Source organism: Perca flavescens, chromosome 19, assembly GCF_004354835.1.
Source record: "Perca flavescens isolate YP-PL-M2 chromosome 19, PFLA_1.0, whole genome shotgun sequence".
Lineage (NCBI taxonomy): Eukaryota > Metazoa > Chordata > Actinopteri > Perciformes > Percidae > Perca > Perca flavescens.
In genome coordinates this window covers 10315486-10331794 of record NC_041349.1, presented here as the reverse complement: position 1 = coordinate 10331794, position 16309 = coordinate 10315486, and the positions used below count along the sequence as shown (strand labels likewise).

The 16309-nt window shown below is 40.0% G+C and overlaps 1 pseudogene; it reads right to left on the bottom strand.

The window, feature by feature from the left end:
- The window catches only part of LOC114545338 (myosin heavy chain, fast skeletal muscle-like), a 13673-nt pseudogene extending 3306 nt beyond the window's left edge, over positions 1–10367 (bottom strand).
- Between the last annotated feature and the right edge of the window lie 5942 nt (positions 10368–16309).

Below are 16309 nucleotides of genomic sequence, written 5' to 3'. Positions count from 1 at the left end.
GTGATGGCCTTCTTGGCCTTCTCCTCTGCATTTCTTGCTTCCTGAACAGTGTCATCCACTTCACTCTGGACCTGGACCAGGTCAGACTCAAGCTTCTTCTTGGAGTTCAGAAGGCTTGTGTTCTAAAAGGCATAAAAGGCACTTTAGTCATTACATGCCTGATTTTCACATCATTTTAATTGTCATTAGATTTTTAAATAATTGAAGAAATGATTGGGCTTGTTCACCTGAGAGTGCAGAAGTCCAACACGCTCACTGGCATCCACCAGCTCCTGCTCAGCAACTTTGCGACCTCTCTCTGTCTGTTCCAGAGCAACTCTGAGTTCCTCGATTTCAGCTACCATCAGACCGTTCCCTGCGATCCACCATAGCAGCTTGTTCCTTGAAGTCTTCCTGTGCTCTGACAGCATCATCAAGGTGCAGTTGGGCATCCTAGTGAAAAAAACATATCAGGAAAATATTCACATGAATGCCAAAATGTACTTGCACTGACCATAGTCTGTGCAACAACTCTGTGTCTAACTATACCTTCAGCTGCGCCTGCACATTCCTCAGCTGCTTCTGGGACTCAGCAGCCTGGCGATTGGCGTGGCTCAGCTGAATCTCCATCTCATTCAGGTCTCCTCCATCTTCTTCTTGATTCTCAGGGAATCGTTTCTGCTCCTGACCTCAGAATCCAGAGTGCTCTGCATGGAGTCAATCACCCTCTGGCTGTTCCTCTTGATCTGCTCCATCTCCTCATCTTTCTCTGCCAGCTTCCTGTCCACCTCACCCTTAATCTGGTTGAGCTCCAGCTGGACACGCAGGATCTTAGACTCTTCGTGTTCCAGAGTTCCCTAATGATATCAAACAATTTAAATATTAATCTTTGCCTTTAAACCTTTAGTTGTATATTTGTCTATGATTACGATTTTTTTTTCAGAAGATTTCCTCGAGAAAAATAGTACCTCAGCCTCTTCAAGAGCCGTCTGGATCTCAGCCTTCTCGGTCTCCACCTGCTTCTTGGACTTCTCCAGCTCATGGATGCTCTTGCCAGTCTCACCAATCTGTTCAGTCAGATCTGAGATCTCCTCTGCAGAGCGATACATGTGTTTTATATTGTTAAGCCTTACAATCTAAAATAAATACACTTTATTCTACAACAATTGAATACAATGTAAGAAATACAAGTGTTGAATACAATGTAGCTGTTACATAATGTAGAGCTTACGTTGCAGGTTCTTGTTTTCCCCTTCATGGTCTCCAGCTGATCCAGAGATTCCTCATAAGAGTTCTTCATCTTGAACAGCTCAGTGCTGAGAGAACGAGCCTCCTTCTGTGCTCCCTCGAGCTCGGCCTGACCCTCCTCGAACTTCTGTTTCCACTCTGCCAGTACCTGAATAACATAATTAATACAGTTAAGTTGGTTATGTAGCAATATGAGGAAAAAATAATAAATATATATATATATATATATATATATATATATATATATATATATATATATATATGGTTTGGCCACACAAAGTAAACAATGTTACCTTGTCAAAGTTCCTCTGCTTCTTGTCCAGGTTGGCAGCCAGCCCATTGGCCCTCTCCACATCAATCATGAGGTCCTCCACCTCACTCTGGAGCCTCTGTTTGGTTTTCTCAAGAGAAGCACACTTGGAGTTCACTGCCTCAATCTGCTCCTCAGCCTCCTGAAGACGCTGAGCCAGCTTTTTCCTGTTTGAAAAGGATAAGATTTGTTTTCCACTGAAACTACTTTTTTCCAGATATTTTTTCATGAGTGAAATACAAATCATTACATAGTCTCAGAACCTAGATGAATATAAGAAAGCACTGCTTTGATCTAAAATATTATTTTCGTAATGAGATACTAAATACAAACAATTGAAAAAACAGTTTAGAACATTTGTTTAAATGCAAGTACTGTATTTGAGTTATGCTAAAATGCTACACTTGAACTGGCCATTGAATTGTTTGAATCTTACTCACTTGGATTCCTCAAGCTCCTCAGTGCGCTGGATAGCATCAGTTTCATACTTAGTTCTCCACTGAGCCACCTCACCGTTGGCCTTGGACATTCCACGCTGCAGCTCAGCCTTGGCCTCCTGCTCCTCCTCAAACTGCTCCCTCAGCAGATCACAGTCATGGCGGGCTGATTGCAGTCCATGGGCAAGAGCATTCTTGGCCTGGTGTAAGACATATGATTGAATTTACAAAATTCCTTAATCCCAAACTAATAATACCAATACACACTCACTTAACAGTGTCTTACCTTAACCTCCTCTTCAATCTGTCTTTTCAGCTCCTCAATCTGCTGTGTGAATGCCTGTTTGCCTCTGGTCAGCTGGGAGACAAGAGCTTCTTTCTCTTCAACTTGACGGCTGAACTCACCTTGTGTGAAAGATGTCATAATACGTTAGTTTTTGTCATGCTTCTTAATAATATACACAATAGATCATTCAATTTAAAAGTTTTAGATACCATTTTCTGTCAGGAGACGTGCTTTCTGTGCATTTGCGTCATTGACTTGACGGACATTTTCATCATTCTTGGTCTTCAGTTCGCTAAGTTGGTCCTCTAGAGTACGGCACATCTTTTCAAGATTTCCCTAATGAGTAAATAGAGATGAGATCAGTGATCAGATTTTATTTATAATATTAATTACATTATTTACTATGCTTATTTAGTTAATAAAATAGCATGTAATGCATTGTGTACCTTAGCTTTAGCAACAACCTCCATGTTGCTGGAGAGGTCATCAATCTCCATCTTGTATTCACTCTTTTCCTTCTCAAGCTTCTGCTTTACACGCTGGAGGTTGTCGATCTGCTCTCCCAGCTCAGCTACGCTGTCAGCCTGCTTCTTGCGAAGAGCAGCAGCGGTGGCTTCATGCTGCAGAGTGGACTCCTCAAGATCACGACGGAGCTTCTGGAACTCGGCTTCACGCTTCTTGTTCATCTCAATCTGAGCAGCAGTGGCACCGCCCGGCCTCCTCCAGCCTCTCACTGATCTCCTCAAGTTCCCTGGAGAGGTCAGCTCTCTGCTTCTCAACCTTGGCACGAGCAGCACGCTCAGCCTCAATCTCCTCCTCCAGTTCCTCAATACGAGCCTGTTGATTATAGATGTGATGTCTTTCAGTAAACTTTCACTTTTAATACACAAATTTGGGAACACATGGAGAAATGTTTTGTGTAATGCGATATGTCACCTGGAGCTCCTTGATCTTCTTCTGAAGCTGAGCACCCAGTGACTGCTCATCTTCAATCTTGCTAAGGAGCTGACTGATTTCAAAGTCCTTCCTGTGAGAATTATAGATAAAGTACATAGAGTTCATGCAGATAACCACAATTTTTAAAAAAAGAATGGTTGTACAAATTCAAAAATGACGTTACTTTTTGATCTTCTCATCAGACTGCTGCTTGTCATTCTCCAGATCCATGATGGATTCCTGGGCCAGTTTCAGATCACCCTCAAGCTTTCTCTTGGCTCTCTCAAGGTCCATACGGAGCTTCTTCTCTTGCTCCAGAGAACCCTCAAGCTAAGAAATAAGATTAGTTTGTAACCATCACATTCAAGAAGAATATGCTTGCTTTGCCAATCCAAGAGACTTTGTAAACTTACATCATCCACTTGCTGCTCAAGCTTGGTCTTGGCCTTGGTCAGAGTGTTGACTTTGTCTTCCTCTGCCTGCAGGTCATCAAGAGTCTGCTGATGAGCCTCCTGAAGGGCTTTCTTTTCCTTGGTCAGCTTAGCAATGCTCTCATCTTGAGAGGCCATCTCCTCAGTCAGGTTCTTAACCTAAGTGTGCAAGAAAAATCTTGTCTTTAAACTGTCATCATTATAACCTTACTTGATCTGCTGGACAGATTATTATTTACCAACCTTGTTCTCTGTCGCATGTTTCTCTTTTTCCACTTTGGCCAAGGTAAGCTCCAGGTCATCAATATCCTTCTTGAGCTCAGAGCATTCGTCCTCCAGCTTTCTCTTCTTGGCAGTGAGCTCAGCATTGATTTCCTCTTCATCCTCCAGTCTCTCGGTTGTCTCTTTGAGTTTGGCCTCGAGCTGAATCTTACTCTTGATAAGTCCCTCACATCTCTCTTCAGCGTCATTCAGATTCTCTGATTCCTAGTTAATTTTCCAAAAAGAGATGTTAGCAAATTAACATTAAAAAACATGAAAAAGCAGATCTGTCTGTTGGTGTGTACTTACAGATGCTACTTGGAGCTGCAGATCATTCTTCTCCTGCAGAAGAGACACCATCTTCTCCTCCAGTTCCTTCTTCTTGGCCAGGGCAGCAGCCAAGTCAGTGGTCATCTTTTCATAGTTCTCCTTCATAGCTGCCAGCTCCTTCTCAGTTTCAGCACTCTTCAGCAGAGGCTTGATCTTGTAGTACACCTTCATCCATGGCCAGTGTTTGACATTCATGAATGAGCGGACATTGTACTGGATGGTATATACAGCATCCCTGTTGAAAAGAAGTTGCTGTTAGGGACAAAGTTATTCCTCATTATTCATTCCATGGCTGTGCACTCAAAATTGTTCTTTTCAACATGCCTCCTCGCTGTCATCTTCACAAACTCTGTTCTCATGAGGAAACCACGGCACAAAGCCTGAGTCATGGTGACCAGAGATGCCAGTTTTTCATCTCTCATCTCCTCTAGGACACCCAGCAGACCGGCCTTGAAGAACACCTGATCAAAGAAAGAATAGATATTGACTTTGTGTCTTCACTGTGCACTATTCTAAACATTAAACCAGAAATGACTCAGATAGCATGTACCCCACACAATCATATGTATGTCTTATATTATTAAGTAAACCGTTCATCAGGATCAGGATATGTAGCAAAATATCTTAGACAGTGAAACACAATTATTCTAAATGGCTGATGGCAGCTGTGCTTTTTTCTAGAAAACTTTAATCCTGTATGGGCACTTTTACTAGTCTTTTACTATCACTTTGTACACAAGACAAAATGTAACCTGCTTCATCAATGGCCACATGGTAGTGCAATTTCTCTTTTCTCTTTTTACTGCTCAGTGGCCTAATTTCTCATTATATTACATAAAATCGTCTTAGACTTTTTTAAGATACTCTTTTTTGCACTGACTATCATTGGAAAGTATCACTAAAGTATATTAATGCAATCAAGGGGTTTACCTTGGTGTGTCCAAATTTGTACTCATCATGATTAACATCAATTGACCCAAGCAGCTTCTCTGAAGCCTTCTTGTTGTCAATGAACTGGCCCCTCGGGGATGACACTGGCATTCAGCACCTTGTACCTTTTATGAGAGTTAATAGTCAGTGTGAGCATTTTCTTTTAATAATCTATCAAAATTCTTTAAATATCCATTGATACCTCTGCTTGAAGTCAGCATACAGAATTCTGCTGGGGAAACCTTTTCTGCAGATTCTGATACCCTCCAGCACACCGTTACACCTGAGCTGGTGGATGACCAGGAAGTTCTCCATCAGACCTGTAAAAAATACATTTCTTAATTACTTCCTTGAGTAAATAGTTAGGCTCTGAAATCAAGTAAACCATACCAACAAAACAAATCACTTCTTAAAGAATCTCTTGAGATTAAGTTTTCTATGTACCTGGAGTCTTTGACTCATTAGGAATCAGGCAGCGCACAAAGTGAGGATGGGTGCTCCTCAAGTTAGTCATCAGCTTGCCCAAGTTCTCCTGTAGATCCAGAATGATGAGTTATATCATGCATATAACAACTGTGAGTTTGAGCATAAATTGAGATACTGTATATGAGATAAGTTTGCAACCTTACCCTAAACTGTGAAGAAACAGTCTGCATAGAACCACCCTTCTTCTTGCCACCCTTCTTTGCACCACCAGTTTCTGTAAATGTTTTTAAATAGACATGTTATATTAAAATGTGACATATCATGTACATGAGCACATGCTACAGTTAGTTAAAAAATATACACTATAACCTTAAAATGTGTTTTAGTTTACTGTAATTACTATCATACCCTCAACGACGGGAGGATACAGAACAGCCAGCAGTTTCACTGGGGATTTCTGGTACAGCTGAACGACAGAATCATTCAGTGGATCCTTGTTCTTGTCCAGCCAGCCAGCGATATTGTAGTCCACGGTACCGGCGTAGTGCACCAGGGGAAGTGGGCCTCAATCTTGCCCTTGGCGGGCTTAGGCTTTTCAAATGCTTTGTTTTTTGCCAAGATGCTGGTCATACAGCTTGTTCTTGAAGGATGTGTCTGTGGCCTTGGGGAACATGCACTCCTCTTCAAGGATGGAGAAGATTCCCATGGGCTTGAAAGAAGTGTGAAGAAGTATGTCATTAAGTGATACATTAAGTCAAATTAAGAACAATTAGTTATAATTACCAAATGAAGTGATTACCTTTTCAATGAGCTCAATACAAGCAGCCAAGTCCATGCCAAAGTCAATGAAATCCCAGATAATACCCTCCTTCTTGTACTCCTCTTGCTCCAGGACAAACATAGTGTGGTTGAAGAACTGTTGCAGTTTCTCATTGGTGAAGTTGATGCACAGCTGTTCCAAGGTGTTGAACTGTGATGGGACAAATAATTAATATAATATCTCGCTGGGCAATAAGAATTATTCTGTCATGAAAAGTATCAGCCTCAGAATTGTTTGAAATGAAGCTTACGTCGAAGATTTCAAAGCCAGCGATATCCAGGACACCAATGTAGAACTGTCTAGCTTGTTTAGTGTCCAAACTCTGGTTGATACGGACGACCATCCACAAGAACATTCTCTCATAGATAGACTTGGCCAGGGCAGGCACTGCGTTCATCACCTGAATAAAAACAAGGATGTGATTTGTTTAAAATCAACTGGCAAAAATCTTGTAAAATGATGAAATACTGGTATTTAAAATGTTTCTAATGAAATAAATGACACAAAAAATAAATAGAAGTGATACCAGTTTATCTCAATTACCTGAGGTACAGTCTGTCCCTTGGTGACATACTCATTGCCGACCTTCACTCTGGGATAGCACAGAGCCTTGAGCATGTCAGCGGAGTTCAGACCCAGCAAGTAAGCAACCTTGTCAGCCTCTGAAAATAGTTCAGAGATTTCCATCATGATATGAACAGAAACCAGAGGGATTAAGAACTGTATTACTGATTCCCCCCAAGCTATTCGCTCTGAGTTGGCATTCAATACTAACCCTCTGTGCCATCAGGCTCAGCCTGTTCCTCACGCTGCTTCTGCTTGAACTTCATGTTACCATGGTGGATCACAGCACCAGTCATTCTGTAGATGCTCACCTTCTCTTCACCAGTGAAGCCCAGGATATCAATGGCATTCTGAGTTCAAAAGAGGTCCACACAAACATAATCACTTTAAAGGGCAGTTTTGATGTGGATATATTTAAATATTTGAAAGTGAAAATCCCTCACGTCAGTGGCTTCTAGCTCAACTTTGTCATCAATGCTGGCCACAGTGATCTGACCCATGCTACACATGGGGAAGTCGTAGGGGTTGGTTGTGATGAGTGCCTGATCTGGGGAGCCATAAAAGGGTGAACACGTGAGAACATTTGTTTCATATGAAAAAAGGTTACAATGACTACGTTTACAAGCTGTCAATTTTCGGGTTATGGTCGGGTTAAGGTCACTATTCGGGTTTCTGAAACAGTCGGAATAACCCGTTTACATGCGTGAGCAGGGAGAGTTACTCCTGTATACATGGAATTTGAATTCATTTGGCAATATCCCAATGTAAACGGCGACGCACGGTTAGCGTCTGGACGTACGGACAACCTTAAGACGCAATAACTTTTCGGTCACCTTCTTATGAATCTCACTATCTCGGTACTTTCTGCCGTCAACAAAAGACATTATATTCATGGTTTTCACCACACTAATAAAGAAATTGGTTTCCTCCTCGCTCAAAAAGTGTGGTGCTGTGCTGCGTCTCGCCATGTTTACCTCTACTTCTTGTTTACTTCCGGTATACTGCGCGCAGGTTTTCTGCATTGACATATATATATGTATATATATATTATTATAGTATATAACTATTATTATAACTATGTTTTCTGGCGCATACAAGAAGTTCCTCTACTCAAAAGACCAAGATTCCTTGCAAATAGAACATGCGCAGAACACAAATCAATGTTCCTTTTGATGGGGATATGCCGATACGCGTTTACATGACCAAAATTTTGGGTTAGAAAAGGGGTGACCCAGGTAGCATATTCGGGTTTTTAAAAAACGGAATTTGAGCATATTCGGGTTTTTGCCGGTGTTTACATGGCCGTGCGTGACCGGGTTATTGCTAATATTCCGGTTTTGAACGGGTTATTGGCTGCTTGTAAACGTAGTCAATGTGCATCCTCTCAATCTTCTTACCAAGTATCTCAGGGATGTGGCCAGTCATCATCTGGAAGAAGATGTGGTAGCCTCTTTCATCAGCAAGCTGGTATGTCACTCTTGACTTCTCCAGCAGATCTGCAAACATTGTTCATGAATTACAGTCTTACCAATTCACAATTCCAGTTGTTTGAATGTACTATGAGTATTATTACTTACATGTCTCAATATCAGCACTAGCCAGTTTGCCAGTTGTGCCGAAATGGATTCTGATGAATTTACCCTATTTGGAACAAAGGTTCAAAGATTTGTAATGTCCCTCCACATTGGCAATCTGTAAAAAGACCTATTTCAAGTGTAGTAATTGTTCCATACTTACAAAACGAGAAGAGTTGTCATTCCTAATAGTTTTGGCATTACCATAGGCCTCCAGCAGGGGATTGGCTGCAATAATCTGATCCTCCAGTGACCCCTATAATCCAGGTTTAGAATTACAGTCAGAAAATGACTATTTTTCCCCCTTGAAAAATATTCTATAGAGGAAGAAGCCTGAATTGTAATTATACAGGAAGATACCTTTGATGTGTCCCTCTTCGCTCCACCAACTGCGATTGTTGCAAAGTACTGGATGACACGCTTGGTATTCACAGTCTTTCCAGCACCAGATTCTCCACTAGGTATAGACAGACTTTTAAGAATTTGATCAAGATATTTGACTATGTTAAACAAAGTCAACAAATGTAAATGTAACAAACTTACGTGATCAAGACAGACTGGTTCTCCCGATCTGTAAATAAAAACAATATAATGTAATAATAATTTAGTTTTACTGCAACAGAAAACTAGCCTAGAAATCTAGACGCACCCTAGCAGCAGCAAATTTAATTTGCAGCCAGGGGGGTCTAGGCACTGTCTGTTGACTTGCGAGCTGGAAAAATCGAAATCTGGTCAGGCCAATCACATCGTGTATAGAGTCGGTGGGCGGGGCTTATGGCTGCTGCTGCTGCTGGGAACAGCAGTCTTCTGGAAGACTTGGAGTTAAGCTTTTCTTTGAGAAAAGAACAAAGAACGACACAGAAATCATTCTTAAAAAAGGAAGATGTGTTCGGAGTTTTGCCGACCGGATATGGCAAAAGTTTAAAGTTTAATCTATCAACTAGCTTTGCTACCTTCTTTGTTGCTTTGCCTGGTTATAGCGATATCCTATTGCGTGCAGAGGAAATTTGAAAGACAACCGTTTATCCCGCCCCTCCAATTGAGCTCCGTCAATGGTGAGTTCCCGGACCCAACATCTTGATGTGGGTCCGGCTTGTCAGGCTAACAGAAACCCCTTTATACTGATAAATTCTACATTGTGTTGGGAATGACTTACCAGTAAGCATGAACTGAAAAGCGTTGTCAGAGACAGAGAAGATGTGGGGTGGAGCCTCCATACGCTTCTTGCCTCTATAGGCACTTACACATTCTGCATCGTACACTGGGAGCCACTTGTAGGGGTTCACAGTGGCACAGAACAACCCAGAGTAGGTCTGAAAGTGATCATAGAGATTCAACAGTTAACTCTATGTTTCCTACAAGATTAGCAATTCACAATTCTTCTTTTCTCATTAGGCAGATTGTCTTACGTAGATCATCCATGCTGCAAAACGCTCTTTGAGGTTATACAGCACAGAGGCTTCATTGAGATGGGTCATCATGGCCATGTCCTCAATCTTGTCATACTTGGGAGGGTTCATTGGGAAGACTTGATCTTCTTTCACTGTCCTCTCCTGCAACAGGACATTAGACACAATGAGAACTAATCGTATTGAAGTCCCAGTTGACTCTGACTTCATGATACTAACCTCCTTAGTGTCCAGGACTTCGACGGTGACTTTGCCACCATCTTTCTTGAGGATTTTTGCTTTCAAGTACAGCTCCTTGGTGTCGGACACGTAGCAGGCACTCTTGGCATCAAATGGTGTACTTTGAGCCTCAATTCTCTCCCTTTCTGGCTTACGAAGGTAAACGGCAGCTTTGCCATAAATGGCCATCTCCGCGTCCGTACTCATGGTGGCGATTTACTTCTGTGAAGTAATTACAAATAAGAGTATATAGAATTTTATATTTAGACATTAAAACTAATGTCTTCTAGCCATATGACTGGAAAGCCCAGAATTATAGAGTTCAATAAAGTCAGTAAGTCAAACAATAGCAATCTTAGAATGATGGTTTCTGTTCATATCAATGAACAGTTCCTAAATGCCTGGTGTTGTACTAAACATCAACAATATAGCAATACCAAAATATTTTTTTACATTATTAAAAGATACCTTTATCTTAGTTAAAGCCTTTCAGACTGTCAGACATATTGTCTATGCTCTAATGTCATTACGTTGCTCTATAATTTACACACAACATCTGTTGCATGTCTCTCCATCTAGGGAGAGAGAGTCATGCTCAGTTTCTCTTTCTGAGGTTTCCTCCGTGTTCCCCCGTTAAAGGGGTCCAAATTGAAGGTCTGAGGACAGAGAGTGTCATATGCTGTACAGATTGTAAAGCCCCTTGAGACAAATTTGTGATATTAGGTTATATAAATAAAATTGACTTGACTTGGCTGATTGTTGTTACAATTAACACTAGTTGTCATTTTGAGTTTTGTCCTAATTGGATGCAAAACACCTAAGGTCACGTATTAAACACACAAATACTTAAAATAAAAGTTGTACATACCTTATCCTTTCCCCTTGTGAAAACAATGTTGCACTCCACAATCCTATTGAAAACATCATGGTTTAGTCAGTGCGTGAAACAACCTCAAAAATGCACAGAGTGCATTGAATACATACATTCATTCTTGCACTGAACTGCCTTGCAATATATTTATATTAAAATCTTAAATCTTGACTATACTGATATTGCACTATTCTTTTCCTCTCTTCAATTTTTTTCTTGCATTTATTTGTACATTATATTGTATTATTACTTAACAGTATTTTTTTATATTTCTTACTGTCCTTTCTGTTTTTATTCTTTATATGTTAAGGGAGTGTTGTACTTTAAGAGCAAAGATTAACCAGAGTCAAATTCCTTGTTTGTTTACGCAAACCTGGCCAAAAAAGCTGTTTCTGATTCTGATGACATTATATTTAGTTTACAAAATATAACTTCATATAATTTCCAAAATGAGAAATACATCTAAATGGTACGATGCATAGTAGTAGACCACCTCACCAGAAGCTGGAACTTCACTCGTCTTCCACCACGCTGTCTAAGGCACCCACATGGACCCCTTTATATTCAGTCTGATGTGCTTACTAAGCAGAGGTTGAAGCAGACTTACATGCCAATTATGGTAAGTGTGACAGTTGAGACTTGACACATTTTTTATTGGTTCTATATGTGGAAGAATCCCTACCCTGAGTAAGAAGCTTTTGAGTTCTTTAAAAACATTCACATATACACACATTTTTTAAAGATTATAATAGGAAATGGTGGTGTTGACACATTTTAAGATGAAGATTACCTTTAAAATGTTTGATGATTGATAATTGTTTGATTGACATTCTTTAATTTGAGACTATGTTGTGGGATTTTAAATTTATATGGGGAATTTAAAGTTTGTTATCTGACAGACAGCAAATGCATCAAAGGTAGATGAACATTGACATTGTGGTCTTAAATTATTTCATGCTTACGCTTGTTTGGGAGTTTCTTGACTCCTAATAAACCTGCTTGTGCTGAGTTGAGTAAAGATGACAAGATGAGATTAGTTTTCATATAGATTAGAGCAACATGATGTGATGTTGGGCTTAGTTTTCCAAACTTTTGGCAAACTTTACTGAAAATGCAAGACAAAAGAGCATAAAAAGATATGACTTACTATGTAATATTTTTATTCACTAAGTAAGGAACATTTTTATTAAATGTAATTATATTTTTACAATTGCACATTTATCATTGCCTAAACTCTTAGGCTTTATCTAAACTAACTTAACATGATTTTACAGAAATGTCAGTGTCTCCTGAAAAGTAATTTCAATTCATTCAGGCTCTGAGATGTCTTTTTACATTCAATCTACATTATAGAATGATTAGGATTAAGCAGTCAGAGTGAGCCAGTTGTCAGCTAATTTTGGGTGTGATGTAGAGCATATGTTATTTTCTGTGAGCTACAATTTTTTATGGGCCCCTCTGTCAAGATCCATCTTGTAATTTGAGTGGTTTCAAAAGTTGCTGTGTGAAGGTTGGCATGTCATTAAAGTGAGAGGGTGCAAAGCCTGCCTTGGATTGGTTGACTGTATATTATTAAGTAAAAGAATGCTTTGACCTAAATGTAATATGGTTTTAAACATTAGGAAACATACTGTACATACTGTACTGTAAGTGTTACCAGAACATCTTGCCATAATTTCAGATTTGCCCTCGATGTCACAAATTGTCTTTTAGTGACCTACTGATATGCAGACATAATTGATTGAAAATATGTTTGTCTGTTCTGGGAATGATAAAAATGTCCAAAAATAATTTTCAAAATGTAATTTTCATGTAAATGTACAATTTATGCAAGCTACTGTACTGGATGTTAGATGAGAGAGAAACAAAGTAGTGAAATAGTTAGGGCACATCAAGTGTAAGGTACTGTACAATGAAAATACATGCATCTCTTCTAAAATTTCATTGAGTAGGATGTTCACTAAATGTATAAATGTATAACATCTCTCACACACTCACACACACACACACACACACACACACACACACACACACACACACACACACACACACACACACACACACACACACAAACACACAGTTTCAAACAATGATTAAAATGTTTCAGGTATGGGCTCCTACAATGCTTCTTAGTCCTGTTTTTCATCAAATGTTTAAGATTATTTGATGTTCAGATGACTGTTTGCAGTGTGCACACAGCTGATTGATGTCTCACAGCAAAGCACTCCCCCTTCCAGAGTTTACCTCACATGGTCAGATGTCAGAGCCATGCTATTTAGACTACTTTGAAAGAAAAAAATGATTAAAGCTACTATTTTGACCTTTTAATAACCCAGTCTTAACTAACAAAATTATCTCATTAAAATATGTGGTGGCTCCAAGTTGTTTCCCTCTAAGGGGCAAAAAAACAAAGGAGATGTATTATCTGCTCATCTTGTACAACGATCGGCCAGCAATACTTCACCCAACATTTTGTGTGCTGCATTGCGCCAACTCAATGTAATTAGATAGGGGTCAAAGCCCTGAGAAGGAAGAAAGGTCAGAGGATTCCTGGTGTTTGGGGGGGGTTAACATTTGAAGCACACGGCAGTTGTTGAAGCTTCTGAAAAAACAGTCTGCTGACATGTTGCTGCATTAATATCATCACATTAAGTGTTTCATGTCGGACATTTTAACAGCTACTGTTTTTCTTGACATTTTGGAGGCTTTTTTGACGATTATTTTCCAGATGTTTTTGTAGCTTATTTTGATGTTTTTGTCACTTTTCCCCCAATTTTTTTGTTGTTTTTTGACATTTGACAATTTTCCCCCAATGTTTTGACTTTTTCTTTTTTTCTTTTTCAGAAGTAGCCTATTTGTTGTTGTTTTTGGACATATTTTGATTTTGATTCATTTATTTGATTAGGACAATGCACATTAATGAACATTTCAGTAATTGCGCCAGTGTTAGCCAGTCGGCTAATTTTCAACTGTAGTCCTAGTTGCCTAGCATGCATGTCTTTATGGTGGGAAGAAACCGGAGCACCCGGAGGAAACCCACGCAAACACGGGGAGGACATGCAAACTCCACACAGAAAGGCCTGAGACGACCTGGGTTCGAACACTGAACCTTCTTCCTGTGAGGCAGAAGTGCTAACCACCGTGATGCTCCTTTTCCTCTGCTGATCATCAGTTATTTTACAGATGAAGAGGAACTTTTGTTGTAAGAAGATTAGACTTTGGCTTCACCTACTGGACACTTCACCAAACTGCAACTCTTCATCATCTCTTTGTTCACCATGTCTTTTTTGACGTTTTTGTTGCTTTTTAAACATATATCAGTCGCTTTTTCTGTGTTTCTGTGGCTTTTTTTCTGACGTTTTAGTCACTATTCTTCTCATTATTGACACCTACACTTACCAATACAGACCTGGGGGGGACTCAGGTTTCTCAGACTCTAGTCCTGCCTTTAGAAGCCAAGGATCAGATTCCAATTCCTCTCTTTACCAAAACGGACTATGGCTTTAAACATTAGGAAACATACTGTACATACTGTACAGTACGTGTTACCAGAATATCTTGCCATGCTTTGAGATTTGCCCTGGATGTCACAAATTGCCTTTAAGTGGACTATTGATATGCAGATATAATTGATTGAAAATATGTTTGTCTATTCTGGGAATGATAAAAATGTCCATGAATTGTCAAACTGTAATTTTCATGCAAATGTACAATTTACACAAGCTACTGTACTGCATGTTAGACAAGAGAGAAACAAAGTAGTGAAATAGTTAGGGCACATCAAGTGTAAGGTACTATACAGTGAAAATACATCAGGCATCTCCTCTAAGATTTCATTGAATAGGATGTTCACTAAATGCTTTGCATTATAAAATCTCAAACACACACACACACACACACACACACACACACACACACACACACACACACACACACACACACACACAAACACACACACACACACACACACACACACACACACACACACACACACACACACACACACACACACACACACACACACACACACACACACACACACACGCACACACAGAGTTTCAAACAATGATTAAAATGTTTCAGGTATGGGCTCCTACAATGCTTCTTAGTGTTTTTCATCAAATTGACAAATTTGACATTTAGCCTATTTGTTGTTGTTTTTGGACATATTGTGATGCTCCTTTTCCTCTGCTGATCTTCAGTTATTTTACAGATAAAGAGGGACTTTTGTTTTTGTTTCCAGGAAGTTAAAGAAGATTAGTCTTTGGCTCCACCTGCTGCACACTTCACCAAACTGCAGCTCTTCATCATCACTTTTTTTCATCATGTCTTTTTTGACGATTTGTTGCTTTTTAAACGTATATCAGTCGCCTTTTCTATGTTTCTGTGGCTTTTTTCTCACGTTTTAGTCACTATTCTTCTCATTATTGACGTCTACACTTCCCATAACGGACCTGGGGGGACTCGGTTTTCTCAGACTGTAGTCCGGCCTTCAGCAGCCGGGGATCAGATTCCAGTTCCTCCCTCGGTGTGTGTGGCAGTATCATACCAACCCGTTGATGATGATGCGTTGCAGCGTGTGGGTCGGCTACTGGGAGGACTGGGAGCTTTAACCAAACACTACGAGAGAAAATCTGAGTCTGAATCCATTATTACTGTCTGGGACCCAGGGGTGTCGGACTGGGGGGAAAAAGGGGACTGAGTACCCAGGGCCCTCATGTGAGGAGGGCCAAAAAAGATGGTAGAATGAATAGCTGTGGATACGGGGAGGGGCCCATAGAAAATGCCTCTGCCTGGACATTTCAGGGTTCTTACTGGTAATACTGGGGACTTTACTAAAACGTGTTTTTTTTTTTTTTTTTGAAGTTTCTGCTTCTCTCACTTCCCATACTAAAAACAAACAAAGCAAAGTTTTAGCAAATATTCTAGTCAATTCTAACAGCAAGATGAATATGCTGCTACTGAGCCGTTTTCAAAAGTCAATTGGATGAGTTTCAGGTAAGTGTGGTGTTCTTTGTGAATATTTGCTACGTGAATATTTGCTACATGTATAAAGCGTAAAGCTGCATGTTTAGACCTCCATCACTCCTACAAACTGGCATGCTGTGTCTGTCAGTGTTTCCGTGGTCGGACATACACAGATTACATTACTTGGTCATTTAGTTTTTATAGAAATCAAACCCATCTGGTTCCTGTTCTGATATCAGCGCTCACTAAGACACTGGCTGGGTTTTCATTACAGTGATGGCTGGGTGAAATATCCGAGGTGTGGCTGGGC